This window comes from Pseudophryne corroboree, chromosome 6 (genome assembly GCF_028390025.1).
Source record: "Pseudophryne corroboree isolate aPseCor3 chromosome 6, aPseCor3.hap2, whole genome shotgun sequence".
Lineage (NCBI taxonomy): Eukaryota > Metazoa > Chordata > Amphibia > Anura > Myobatrachidae > Pseudophryne > Pseudophryne corroboree.
The window spans coordinates 597012547-597028371 of record NC_086449.1 but is presented as its reverse complement, the minus strand read 5'-3'; the positions used below and the strand labels follow the sequence as shown (position 1 = coordinate 597028371).

General features: G+C 42.0%; 1 long non-coding RNA gene across 2 annotated transcripts in view; it reads right to left on the bottom strand.

Moving 5' to 3' along the window:
* Nucleotides 1–15825, bottom strand: part of LOC134935493 (uncharacterized) — a 107674-nt gene that overhangs the window by 68568 nt on the left and 23281 nt on the right. For both annotated transcript variants that reach the window (XR_010180187.1, XR_010180186.1), the window contains exon 2: nt 10586–10622. This is a non-coding gene — a long non-coding RNA (uncharacterized LOC134935493). The remainder of the gene's footprint in view (nt 1–10585; nt 10623–15825) is intronic.

Genomic DNA, 15825 nt, shown 5'->3' with positions numbered 1-15825 from the left:
TTCAGTACTGTGATATCTTGGGTGCTGTATATTTCTCTGCCATAGATTCCTCCTAGTCCATCTTTGGTTTATTGGTTGTTGATAGGGCTTTCTTCTGTAATATTCTATTGGTCGAATAATATTAAGATTGTCTTCTCTTCTTCTACTCCGTCCTCTGGACCGCTGATGTTCTCTTTCATGAAAATATAAAGGTGATCCCCCTCTTTGTGTTCATTTTCATGAAAGAGAACATCAGCGGTCCAGAGGACGGAGTAGAAGAAGAGAAGACAATCTTAATATTATTCGACCAATAGAATATTACAGAAGAAAGCCCTATCAACAACCAATAAACCAAAGATGGACTAGGAGGAATCTATGGCAGAGAAATATACAGCACCCAAGATATCACAGTACTGAAAGATACAATGAAAGAAGAGACAGAAGAGATTTCTATCAGGATGATGAAAATTACCCTGAGAGATATATCGATAGGAGACCATCGCGCAATTTCCCATCTAATATAAACAACGAAATGGGAAGGACCCCTTTTTTAGGAAGAACAAACCATCGTTACCATCAATAAGGAGAAAAAGAGGCAAAAGGGGGGGGTGTCAAACACAAGAAACACAAACCAAATCCAACAACCACTGATGAATTGGCAGAAACACCCATCAATGATTCGAATCAGGGAAATATTTATAATCTAAGTGACAGACAATTAACTAAGACAGAAGAAAAACTCCTCTTAAAGGGTCTGAAATTCGCCCCCACTAATAAAATGGATCAATTTGGCATTTTTTTTAGATGTGGAAAAATTTGTTAGGAAATTAACAATAAAAAAATTCTTCACCAAAAAAGAATTAGAAGGCGAAAGCAGTGAGACAACAAGCAATGGACAGTTTAAGAACAAATCCACGTTCTATCCAAAACATTTGAAAGGAAGTCTGGTGGACAGCTTCCAGAAGGCAGTCCTGGACGACCTAGAAAAAATGGGCAACAAAAAACACCAAAAGCAATTTAAGCCATAAAGAACGATTAGCTTTGAAAGATCTACAGGGAGACTAATCCATTGTCATCAAACCTAGTGACAAGGGAGGAGGAATTGTAATTCTGAATAAAGACGATTACATCAAAGAAATCCTCCGGCAATTGGATGACGGGAAGACCTACATTAAGCTCAGAAATGACCCAACATTAAAAATCAAAACTAATCTAAATAAGTTGTTACAGTCCCATTTGGATAAGAATACACTTACAAAAAAAGAATTTGAATTTTTGAACGTCTCAGAACCTTCAATACCCACAATTTACATCTTACCAAAAATTCACAAAAGCGTGACAAAACCTCCAGGAAGACCCATAGTGGCAGGGATTGGAAGCCTAACAGCAAACTTATCAGAATATATTGATGCCCATCTACAACCTCTAGTAAGCAAAACAGAATTCCATTTAAAGGACACAACAGATACGCTACAAAAATGTAAAAACATTGAGTGGAGTGACAATATGTTCATGGCAACAGCAGACGTGGAAGCCCTTTACACTAACATCCCCCATGAAAAAGGTATAGAAGCAGTCAAGTATTATCTTGACAAGACGGACCTTACTGAGAACAAAAAAGATTTACTGCTACAAGGTATCACCTTTATATTGAAAAATAATTACTTTTACTTCAATGGCTCCTATTACAACCAACTAATCGGTACTGCTATGGGGACTAAATTCGCACCTAGTTTCGCGAACCTATATATGTCATACTGGGAAGAGAAACAGGTGAAAGCTAACCCTAACTATAAGAAAAATCTCAAATTGTGGTATCGTTACATAGACGACATCATATTCTTTTGGGAAGGTTCACAAGAGGAATTGAATCATTTCTGTCAATCACTCAACATTAATGAGTTCAATCTGACCCTTACCTGTACAACAAGCCAAAAAGAACTACACTTTTTGGATCTCAATATTTATATTGAGGAAGGGAAACAGGAGACAAAAAGTTATAAGAAACCGACTGACGCTAATAATTACATTGATGTATCAAGTGAACACCATATGAATTGGCTGAATAGTGTTCCAAAAAGCCAATTCCTCAGGTTAAGAAGAAATTGTAGCAAAAAAAACATATGTGAAGATCAAATCAATCAAATGAAGAAAGGTTTTGAAGATAAGGGCTATGATAAAGATCGATTGGGAAAATTCAAAGAAGAAGTGATGAACAAAGACAGAGAAGAACTTCTAAAAGGAAAAGAAAAAAGAAAATCAGAAGAAAGTACACACAAATTGGCTTTTATCACACAATTTACCCAACAACATAAAAAGATTGAATCAATAGTGAAGAAACATTGGCATCTCTTGCAGAGAGACGCACTCTTAAAGGACACTATACCAGCAAGGCCTAAATTCATATATCGCAAAGCACCTAATCTAAAAAGCAAATTGACCAAAAGTGCATTAGCATCACAGGATCATCATCGATTCGAAGTAAGGGCTTCTACAGATGTGGGACGTGCCAGGCCTGCCGCGAAGTACAAACCGACAAATCAAAATATGAAGAATTTAGCATAAATGGGACTACATATAAACTTCATAATTTCATGACCTGCCACACCACGAATGTAATATATCTTATAGAGTGCAGTTGCCACATGATTTATGTGGGAAAAACCAGTCGGGCACTAAAAACCCGCTTGAGTGAACACATAAGGAATATTAAGAAGGGTGTAATGACACACCCCTTATCCAGTCATTTCAGAGAAAAACATAATTCCTCCACCAAACACATCTTACAGTTTCTGGCAATTGAAAATATTAAAAATACTTGGAGATACAGAGACGAAACAACTCGTCTATCAAAAACAGAGATGAAATGGATATTCAAACTAAAAAGCCTCATCCCGAACGGTTTAAATGCAGACTTCGAATTAAAATGGTTTCTTTGATCCCCACCTATTCCCTCCCCTCATCCCTATCTGCTTTCATCATCTATTCGTTTTTATTCACTTTTCTATGATGCATTACGTATAATTTCACTTGCATGCATTATTAGTTACATGTTGTGCACATATAAATGTGTTCAATATCAAGTCACCTGTTGCCTATATTTATAGAAATATTATATAGGCCACGCGTTTATAACAAGGTAATTTATTTAAGTATTCTTGAACCTCCTGCCCCATTATATATGTAGCCAATCATGTTTTATTTACTTCAGGGGCATTGCAGGCATAGGACACTTCCTTAATCTGCAAAATTCTCGTATTTGCGGCTCACAGACGCTAGCAGGAAGTGCATCACCGGAAGCCGGCATGCGGTTCATTATGCGTTCCACATACCGGAAGTACCGGACGGAGGTCCGCGAAGGACTTTAAACTCGAGATCTACCACACTGATCCACTGTTACCACCAATGAGGGCATCCAAGAACACCTTAAAGAACTTCTAAGGAACTTTTAGACTGATGAACATGGGTCCAATATCGCCGGACCGGAAGTGAAAGTAACATCCCTTCCGGTTACTATATACGATGTTTTTTTAAAACTTTCTTAAACTGTTTCTAAAGATAGATTTTATACATTAGTCCTCGGGGATTCTATTATACAGTTATAGCTATGTTTTTATGAATATGATGCACAGATTATATGATGAACTTTTTTATGCCATGACCTTATGACCCGGATGTATTTCTCATGCAGAGCATAAATAGCTCATTCTGTCCACAGTCTGTCATGCAGCCTTGATGAAGGGAGTGATCCCGAAACGCGTCGGCTCTGTATGACAGACTAACCACTGCTGAAGGAAGTATTTACCAGACGAACGGAGGAGTGTTTGGAGAATTAGGTTCTGGAGCCGATATCTCCCCTGGGTAACATCTTAAATGCAATCACTTCATCTAAATCTGGTAAACCTCCACCTTCACTTGTCTTCGAGATATTTGATGTTTTTTAAATCAACCAGAACTTAAAGACACCATTTAAAGTCTCAATATTTCCATGCTCTGGTAATTTCCCATCCATCACCATTGCTTGCAGCAACTGTGTTACTTTTATTGTATTGTTTATTGTTAGTGTATTGTATTAAATTGCATTGTGAACATACTACACTATATACTTCAATTTTCTTTTTACATATGGATCCATGATATTGGAATTTTACGGTAAATCCCATGACAGAGGCTATGTGAGGGAAGTACCATTTCATATATATATTTTTCCGATTAGCGCACATCTTCTGGTATAACTCTATTTTATACGTTTCCGTTTGGGTATTGGGGATACCTCTGTGACCAGTCGATTTGCAGCTTGCATCGGTTGGCGCCACGACTCTTCTCTATTTCATACTATTATAGGAATACCAATTTGTGTGAACAGTACAAGCAAATGGTTATGATGTTGCTCATGCATGTAGGGCCGTCCAGATATCAGTCCGGGATTGGTCCGGACCGGTCACGTGAGACAACGGAATATGCGTTCCACCGGGCCTGTTGACACATGAGTGATGCTGTCCATGCCAGAGATTGACACTAGGATAGGTGGTTGGCTTGGATAAAAATACACAGGATTGGCACAATCGGGTTTGGCCTCGTTAATGCAATTGTGAAACGTGCACGTCGGCGTTACGGAGCTGTGCTGTCGAGACCACTGTGCAACAAACATGCTTGAGAAATAAGATATACTTATAGGAATGTCAATAGAAATGAGAAATGTTATGTAGGGATTTGTGCTGAATTTATTAGAATAGCGGTGCTACCATAGTGAAGGCAGGCAGACAAGTGTGAGGACTAATTGAGCATCAAAGGAAATAGTAGGAATGAGCAGCTTTAGTATTTGCACTCCTGATATACCTATGAGATACAATGCCAATTAGCCGTGCTTAGTGGGCTGCATAAGTGATATGGTCTCTAGCCGGTGGCATGATTAGGCTAATAATAACAACGACAAAAAGGTGTATCTGGACTGATGGAAGGATGCTAAGAAAGTGATCAGATGTGAAAAGGCAGAAGCTGAGGAGAAAATGGACCAGTCAGTAGATAAAGGGGGCAAAACTTTTTTTTAAGTATATAAGTGAAAGGAGAAAATTAAATGGAGGAATAATAAGACTTAAGACAGAGAGTGAGCATTTGGTGGAGGGAGACAAGGCAATAACAGATCACCTAAATAATTATTTTTGCTCAGTATTTACTACAGAAGAAGGGATGGGGCCACAGTTAAGTTGCAAGGACATTCCTAAAAATAAGGTAGGTGAAAATACATTTACAGAGGAGAAGGTTCTAACAGAACTTTCAAAACTAAAAGTGGATAAATCAATGGGACCAGATGGGATACACCCAAGGATTCTCAAAGAGCTAAAAGATGTGCTGATTACACCTTCAACAGAATTATTTAACCAGTCACTAAATATAGGTGCTATTCCAGAGGACTGGAAAAGAGCAAATGTAGTTCCACTGCACAAAAGTGGAAGCAAGGAATAAGCAAGTAATTACAGACCAGTAAGCCTTACATCAGTAGTAGGGAAAGTAATGGAAAAACTATTAAAAGAAAGAGTAGTGGAATATCTTAAATCAAACAACTTACAGGATCCAAAACAGCATGGATTTGCTGGTGGGAGACCATGCCAAACACATTTTATTGACTTTTTTGACTCTGTAATGAAAATAATAGATCAAGGGGGAGCTGTAGATGTAGCATACCTAGACTTTAGTAAGGCATTTGACACTGTCCAACATCGCAGACTTCTAAATAAACTTGAAAGCCTGGGGGTGGATTATAAATCAGTTAAATGGATAAAAACCTGGTTGCAGGATAGGAAACAGACAGTCGTAGTTAGTGGAGTGCAATCTATGGAGGGAAATGTTACCAGTGGAGTACCCCAGGGATCTGTACTTGGTCAAGATCTCTTTAATATCTTTGTTGGTGATATTGCAGATGGTATTGAAGGGAATATAGGCCTTTTTGCAGATGATACAAAGATATGCAACAGGGAAGACACACTGGGAGGGATCAAACAAATGATTAATGACCTAGGTAGGCTTGAGAAATGGTCAAGAACGTGGCAACTACAGTTTAATGCTAAAAAATGCAAAATCATGCACATGGGTCTCAAAAACCCAAAGGCTAAATATAGTATCAAGGGTACTATAATGGAAACTACTGAGGAGGAAAGAGATTTAGGAGTCACTATTTCAAGTGACTTGAAGGCAGAAAAGCAATGCAACAAAGCAATGAGAAAGGCAAGTCAGATGCTTGGTTGCATAGGGAGAGGAATCAGTAGCAGGAAAAAAGAAGTGATAATGCCACTGTATAGGTCATTGGTATGGCCCCATCTGGAATACTGTGTCCAGTTCTGGAGACCCTATCTCCAGAAGGATATAAATACATTAGAGAGTGTACAAAGAAGGGCAACTAAAATAGTGCATGGCCTACATCACAAAACTTACCTGGAAAGGCTAAAAGATCTTAACATGTATAGTTTGGAGGAAAGGAGGGAAAGGGGGGACATGATAGAAACTTTCAAATATATCAAGGGTCTTAACAAAGTTCAGGAGGGAAACATTCTTCAAAGGAAAAGAAGTATTAGAACTCGAGGGCATACATTGAGACTGGAGGGGGGGGGGGGGGAGTTCAGATGAAATTTAAGGAAAAATTACTTCACAGAAAGGGTAGTGGATAAGTGGAATAGCCTCCCATCAGAGGTGGTAGAGGCTAAGACTGTAGGGCAATTTAAACATGCTTGGGACAGGCATATGAATATCCTTACAAAGAATTAAGGTTAAAAAAGGGTTGAGATTGCCCAAAGGATAAAATAAAAAAGGGGCAGACTAGATGGGCCAAGTGGTTCTTATCTGCCGTCAAATTCTATGTTTCTATGTTTCTAAAGTCCTTCAGACCTATAGCTGCCCAATGTCTGTCCATGATGATGGGCCTATTTATGTAATGCTGTGGCTACCTATGTAATGTGGTGGCTATGTACGTAATGTGGTGGCTATGTATGTAATGAGGTGCTATTCGTATAATATACAGTGCTATTCGTGCAGTGCGGTGCTATACCTGTAATGTGGTGCTATTTGTGTGATGCAGTGCTATACGTGTAGTGCGGTGCTATACATGTAATGCGGTGCTAATTGTGTAATGTGGTGCTATTCATGTAATAATGTGGTGGATATGTATGTAATCAGGAGTGTGTTGGCCACTTGGACAGATTCTGCTGCGCTGGTCCCATGTGTCTGTATTTCTCTATTTCTGTGTGCTCCCTCCCTTCACTGTTCTGTGTGTAGTGTGTGCTCCCTCCCTGTACTGTGCTGTATGTAGTGTGTGCTCCCTCTCTCTACTGTGCTGTATGTAGTGTGTGCTCCCTCACTGTACTGTGCTGTATGTAGTGTGTGCTCCCTCCCTGTACTGTGCTGTATGTAGGGTGTGCTTCCCCCTCCCTGTACTGTGCTGTATGTAGTGTGTGCTCCCTCCCTGTACTGTGCTATATGTAGTCTGTGCTCCTTCCCTGTACTGTGCTGTATCTAGTGTGTGCTCCCTACCTGTACTGTGCTGCATGTAGTGTAACATGAATATGAATTGTTATATGAATTGTTCTGTATGTGTAAAGTTGATAGTAAATTTATTAATATTGGAGTGACTATTTGTATGTATTAATTTATTTAAGTAAATGATATACTGTATGCCTGATTCATGTATATATATATATATAATATGGGAAGTGGTAAAATGTGAAAAGTATAGATATATTGTTCATTTTATTTGATTTATTCTACACATAGAGGACCATGAGGGTAGCATGGTTAATAGTGTAGTTGTGGCTAGCCAGCGTCAGTGTCAGTGTCCGTGTGCCGATATTAGAGGGTCTTGGAATAGGGGACCCACGCGCTGGTGAAAGGTGAGAGCCGCGTGCAGAGGGGACCGCGTGCCGGTGGAAGGTGAGAGCCGCGTGCTTAGTGGACTGCGCGCCGGTGGAAGGAAGAGGGCCGTGTGCAGAAGGGGACCCGCACGGCCGGTAACGGAGAGTGTATAAAAGACGCTCTCGGCCGGCGGGGAGTCAGTCTGCAGTTTACCCTGACCAGTGCGCACCTCTACTCTTTAAGACACAGCTGAGCGAAAGAGCGAGCTGTAAACACAGCAGCGGCTGCGGAGATAGAGGGAGCGCCAGTGCAGGGTATTTAAGGCCAGTCAACAGAGGCCGTGGGGGTATAGGAAGCTGAGCTCCTGCTGGTGAGTGGCGCCATCTCTTACTGCTCAGAGCTGTAATTGCGGAGAGAGGCTGCTGCTCACAGTGCTGACCCATAGCCAGGGGAGCCCCAGTACCCAACCACAAGGCAGGTGATAGGATACTGGCTAAGGAAGGGCCGTCCAGAAGAGTGTAAACTGGATATGTTTACAGTAAGCAGTTGTTAGGGTCTCCTGCCCTGTGCTGCCACGTCGTCATGGCAACCGGGAGGCAAGTGCTAGCGGAGTAACCTGAGCGCAGCTGATACTCCGGTTCGGGTCTTTTGCTGTGCAGTGGTTACAGGCTCTGTGCACGGTAGGGGATCCGGCGCTGGTTTTTGTGCTCACAGTCTGAGGTCTGAGTGGGGCGTGGACAGCACCTGCAGTATAAACCCTCTTCTCAGGTTAGGCAGATGCTGCTGAATCTTTGTTGGTTAGTCAGTTCCTGAAAGTTAGCTAGTACTGTGTAACTTTGTATTTGCTTGTTGCTTACTGCAAATAGGCCTTGGGATTTGGTACTACACTCTGCCAATCCAGACCTAGCAGTAAGACTGGAGTCAGTCGTTTAACCTGCTGGGGTTCTTTTGCTACTATGTAAACCTAGCAAGTTTGCGGCTGTATTCCCAGACTTGCCTGCCAAAATCCTTTCTCACTGTGCAAGGTGTCCAGGTGTCAGTTTAGTGGCAGTAAGCTGAACCGGTGCACTGCAAGTGAGGACTAGGATTGTGGAGACTCTCCTTGTGTCTATTATTGCATCTCTGATCAAGGAGTTTGCTGCCACACCCATTGGTAACCCTTTAGGGTTTTGCTGTTGCCCTTAGCAACAGCATTTCGGGTTCTCTACGTATTAAATCACAACATCTCGCTTCTTTCCATCTGAGCATTCCTAATACTAGGGAGACACCCAGTTTCTTAGCCTTTGGGCTTCTCTGTTCACTTTGTGTTTATTTTGTTACCCTATCACCTTCTGTGTATGTAATGTCATATTCCCCAGTCTGTCTGTGAGTTCATTTGTTTTGCATCCCTCTCCGTTCAGACACCAGTACATTCCTGCTGGCACTGGTATGCATAACAGCAGTCAACCAGAGAGTCAGGGGAGTGGCCATCCTACTGAGAAGTCTCCGGTGAGCAGCCAGTCAGAGAGTCGGGGGAGTGGCCTTACTACCAAGAGTTCTCCAGTGAGCAGCCAGTCAGAATTAGGGGAGTGGCCAGACTGCAGGAACCAAAGCCAGAAGGAGGGGTGAGAGAGCTAATCTGCATTACACAGTACCTTCCACCTTTCTCCACTATGAGACTAAGATTAGCATAAGCCCACCCATTGGTTGACAGAAAACAGGCAATCCATAGTGGGTTGGGAGCTTTAACATGGTTACGAAACTACAGGCAAACTTATTATAGTCCCGAGGTACTTTAAGGGACTCTATAGACTAAGCAAAGGGGAAAGTTGATGACTGTTTACCACAAGTTACAGGATGCAATGAGGAGAAAGGATTATTATTTATCACCAAGCCAGTATGCATATGATGTAGCACTATATCTCAGTAGCTGACTTAAGTTAAGTGTCTGAAGAAGGAAGGGAGGGATTTGTACTGCATTTATTAACAGCTGTCACAGAAATGGAGATCATAATTATGTATGTTTATATACTAAAGGGAGATGAGGTTTCTCATACAGCTGAGCAGGACTAAGGACAGTTGCATATAATTTCAGACTGTTTGATATCACAAATAAGATATGCTCAGCATACGGAGAGATAGAGATATATATATATATATATATATATATATATATATATATTAATATATATATATATATATATATAGTGGGAAAGAGAGACACTGATGTTATAAATTATTACAGAATATACAAAATGGACTTCAGTCAGTAAGAGGAAAGACCGTCAGTTAATGGACTGATCAGTCTGGGTATAAATTAATTTAAAATAATCCACTCAAGGTCAGCATATTTATTATCAACATACTGAGGAGATATTCTGTTTGGCTACATGCAGCTGGCAGCTACTGGATACAAAGTAATGTGATTGAATCCTACTGTGACACAATTGTAACTTTCGAGGGAACTGTTACACAGCCAAGAGAGAGGAGTTCATTACTACTAGGTGAAAGCCAGGATTAGAACTTTCTATTATAATTATCTATAGTACTAAACCCACTTTTCACCACTGACTTCATGGGCCCCAACTTGCGCATTTTTCAGTTAATGAGTACCCAAGTCACTCACTGAGTAAAGTTATTAATGCATTTTTTGTATTGCATGCATTATTTATATGTATAGGTGTTATGAAGGTTTAGTGGATGTTAGGACTATAATATGTGCATTTCTGATAATATGAAAGTGTAGAAGCATGGTGAATTAACTGTATTAAAATAATATACTTACCATTTCGTTGACTCTTTCGGAAACCATCTCAGGAGATCTGCAGAGAAGAACAGGTATATTATCCATTTAAGTAATGTTATATTTATTGGTGTAAAATCTAGGGTACATTAATACTTTCAATATATTGGGCTACACAAGCAGCCTGACAGTAATAATAATTAGCTTGGGTGGAGGCACACTTTTAGACACCCCTCTCATTGCAAGGAAGGGTTACAAGTACATACAGCATCCCCTCCGCACACTACTCCTCAGTACACACAGCACCAACCGTATTACTATATAGTACACACACCTTCCCTTCCCCCACACTAATCAGTACACACAGCACCCCCATATTACATTACAGTACTCACAACTTCCCCTTCCCACACTACTTCTCAGTACATATAGCACCCCTCCCCTACACTACTCTTCCATAAACAGCACCCCCTCCCCAACACTACTTCTCAGTACACACAGAACCCACTCCCCCACACTATTTCTCAGTACACACAGCACCCCTTCCCCCACACTACTCTTCCATACACACAGAACCCTATCCCCCCCACTACTTCTCTGTACACAAAGCACCCTCTCCCCCACACTACTTCTCAGTACACACAGCACCTCCTCCCCCACACTACTTCTCAGTACACACAGCACCCCCTTCCCCACACTACTCTTCAATGCACACAGCACCCCTTCCCCCACACTACTTCTCAGTACACACAGCACTCCCTCCCCCACACTACTCTCCCATACACACAGCACCCCCTTCCCCAGACTACTTCTCAGTACACACAGCACCCCCTCCCCCACACTACTCTTCCATACACACAGCACCCCTTCCACCACACTACTTCTCAATACACACAGCACCCCCTCCCCCACACTACTCTTCCATACACACAGCACCCCTTCCACCACACTACTTCTCAATACACATAGCACCCCCTCCCCCACACTACTTCTCAGTACACACAGCACCCCCTCCCCTACACTACTGCTCAATACACACAGCACCCCCTCCCCCACACTACTTCAGTACACACAGCACTCCCTTCCCCACACTACTCTTCCATGCACACAGCACCCCTTCCCCCACAATACTTCTCAGTAAACACAGCACCCCCTCCCCCACACTACTTCTCAGTACACGCAGCACCTCCTCCCCCACACTACTCTTCCATGCACACAGCAACCCTTCCTCCACACTACTTCTCAGTACACACAGCACCCCTCCACCATACTACTTCTCAGTACACACAGCACCTCCTCCCTCACACTACTCTTCCATACACACAGCACCCCTTCCACCACACTACTTCTCAATACACACAGCACGCTCTCCCCCACACTACTCTTTCATACACACAGCACCCCCTCCCCCACACTACTCTTCCATACACAGAGCACCCCCTCCACCACATTACTCTTCCATACACACAGCACTCCCTCCCCCACACTACTCTTCCATACAAACAGCACCCCCTCCCCCACACCAGGAAAACACTGTAACATAACATTTAATATGCAGATACAGCCACGATAGCACACAGAATATAGGCATCCCTCATATCAGTGTAATCAGCAGTCTGCTTATGGAACTTATTCAAATAGTGACTTCAATAAGAAGCATTTTCGTGGGGAGAAAAATGCTCAAAAAGACACCTGGCATTAGTAAGAGTGCCTTTGACTAGCTGCAACTAGACGGGCTGTCTAACGTGAATTAGCAACTACGTAAGAAGACATCTCTGTACAAGGTATGACAGCTTGCTACGGTGCATCAACTAAATTGTCGTCACTATAAGGAAGGCACTCATAAATTAAGATGGAAGTCCAGGAACAGAGCATTTTGTCCCTCCTGGAATGGGTCATGTTGGGACGTATGGTTGGTATTAATGCTACAGTAAGTTACACTACAACAAGGTCAATAGCAGTTTAGATTCCAATGCAGCTTGGTGGCATACCGTAGCATAGAAATTAAAGCTGGGAGGAGGTGCTGAGCTGAGTGACTGTTTACACTGCCTCAATGTGATTGGCCGGCATATCAGGAATCACTGACACAGACACAGTATTGTTTTTAGTACTGTAGTTTTCTCCCGTCGAGCATATGCCACCTAGAATATACTGTGTATTGCATGTAATGGATTCTCTCGTGGCATTCTGTAGGGATGCCATGCCATGACATGCTGTGACTGTAAGAGGACACATCTGCACAGTACTTTAGTGAGTGCAACCAAACCCTATGTAATGTAAACCCAGTGTAAAATATAATAAACTTTAATTATGTCTTTAAATATGTTTTATAAAAAATAAAGTTTATCACAAACATACTAACACTATCTATCTACATACATACATACATACATACATATATATAATATAGATGAGCGGGTTCGGTTCTCAGAGAACCGAACCGTACCGAACTTCACCATTCGAGTCCGATTCCGAGCCAGGCTCGGGTTTTCCCGCCTGACTCGGAAACCAGAATAAGGCAAAACGTCATCATCTCGCTGTCGGATTCTCATGGGGTTTGGCTTTCATATAAGGAGCCACGCGTCCCCGCCATTTTCACTCCGGCATTGGAGAGTGTACAGAGAGGACGTATCTCCGTCCTCAGTGTCCTCTGTGGTAGTGTCTTGTGCTGTACTTGTCCAGTCACAGTGTTTGTGTCCTCTTGCTGCCATATATCCATTGCTTCTGTGTTGTGCTGCATCAGTTCAGTGGTAGTGTCCTGCCCATCAGTCATTCCAGTGACCAGGCACAGTGGTCTACGCTGCTGCTATATGTCCACTGCTGCCATATTATAATAATAATAATTATAACAACAACAACAAGTCCCTTACAGTGTTGCTGTGTTGTGCTGCATCAGACCGTGGTAGTGTCCTGGCCATCAGTCATTCCAGTGACCAGGCACAGTGGTATACGCTGCTGCTATATGTCCACTCCTGCCGTATAATAATAATAATAATAATAATAATAATAACAATAATAATAACAACAACAACAACAACAACAACAACAACAACAACAACAACAACAAGTCCCTTACAGTGTTGCTGTGTTGTGGTGCATCAGACCAGTGGTAGTGTCCTAGCCATCAGTCATTCCTGTGCCGCATATTGTGTTATATAACTCCCAAAAAATAATGGATAACAAAAATTTGGGGGATACAATAAGGAAAGATCAAGAACCACTTCCTCCTAGTTCTGAAGCTGCTGCCACTAGCCATGACATAGACAACGAAATGCCATCAACGTCATCTGCCAAGGCTGATGCCCAATGTTATAGCAGAGGGCATGTAAAATCGGAAAAGGCAAAGTCCAGTAAAAAGACCCCAAAAAAGAAATTTAAATGGTCTGAGGAGAAACGTAAACTTGCCAATATGCCATTTACGACATAGAGTGACAAGGAATGGCTGAGGCCCTGGCCTATGTTCATGACTAGTGGTTCAGCTTCACATGACGATGGAAGTCCTCATAACAGAGGCCTTGACACTTATGTTGGTGTTAGAAGGGCGTCCAGTATCCGCCATTAGTGCATTGGGATTTAGACAATTGATGGAGGTATTGTGTCCCCGGTACCAAATCCAGAACCAAAACCAAAACACAAAAGGGTGGTTTTGGCAAAACTAAGCCAAAACCAAAACACAAAAGTGGAATTAGTATCAAAACCAAAACATAAAACACGAAAAGTGCCAGCCACACTCTCTCTCTCTAGATAGAGATATATATATATATATATATATATATATATATATATATATATATATATATATATATATATATATATATATATATATATAAACTCCTAATACTTTATTTAGTACAATTTGTACATGTCTTTATTTGCTATGTTTGTACATTTGCATTATTTCATTTATTTTTAATATAATAGTTAACTAAATATTAAAACAACAGATATATAGAAAAAGTGAAAGATGCCGGGATCCCGCACAGTGGTACAATGACGGCACCGGAATACCAGCGCCACAGGCTTTTCTCCCTCTGGGTGTCCAGTCTATAACACCCATAGAGTGAGAATATAACCTTCCCGCAGCTTGGTGAGTGCAGCGAGCCCGCAAGGGGCTTATTAGCACTTCGGTATATTGACAGCCGGCATCCCAGCCATCTGTATTATGTATTCGTTTCTGTGAAAGAATGTTATCCAGTTTCACAGTATAAATTATTTTCTATTTGTCAGATGCAGAGATGTATGGAAACCCAATGGCTTGCTCACATGTCTGATTGTGTGAGATTGGTGCACGCTGCCTCCTAAGCTTCAAAATGATTGACATGCTGCTCTTTATTTGGGTTAACAGAGGGGGCGTATCACCTTAGCTATGTGGGAGTGCTGGGGCCAGTGTGTGTTACCAATGAAGATTTACAGGCTTCAGCAGTGGAGATGAGGCAGCCCTTAGGGTTAATCAGATGGCCAATGCTATGACCAAAGGTTGCAATGGTGATTTGATGCTGCGTCTTTGGATACAGCACTCAGATGTGCTATGCCAGCACTTTTTTTCCCCTTCAGGCACCTCCGCTCCTTCAGCATTAATGTATTTTCACACATCAGCTGTGTCTAAAATATGCAACTGTGTGGGAACTGGTCCATCCCTGAATGAGGCCCTATGATGGGTTTGTTTGAAAGCTACTTGAGTTTCTGGGAGTATGTTGTCATTTTCCACTATTACACCTAGTATACCCTCTAACTATACCATTTTAGCCAGAACAGTGCCATTTCTTAATGGTCTGTACTTCAAACAGTGGCTGTACTGTGTTGTACCAGGTGGGTTCAATTATCACAATTTCTATAGCAGCATTGCGGGGACACAGACTCCTGCAGAGCTGCTGAGTTACAGGTATCTCTACCACCATCACCCCACCTTGATCTGGCAGCATTTGAAGAAGCTTCCATACTCCAACCACGCACTGAGGACTGTGAGTTCAAAGAGAAATGCCAAGGTACCTGCTGTGAACAAGGAGGATGGTGCGGCGAGCAAGCTGTACGTCAGAATCTCCAACAGCAAGTACAGTAGCATACCTCCTAACATTGGTGGCCAGTAGATCAGAACCCTTAAAACACCACAGGTGTCGGAACTTAAGGTAACGGGTGAAAGAGCTTCATGGCATCACCGGTCCTGTCACTGTGGGGGCGTGCCCAGCATCTCAGAGAGACTTTGAATAGATTCTGTGAATAGACTTTTATTCACATGCTGCTTACTCACTGCTCTACTATGTAGAGTGGTGGTAGGCAGCGGT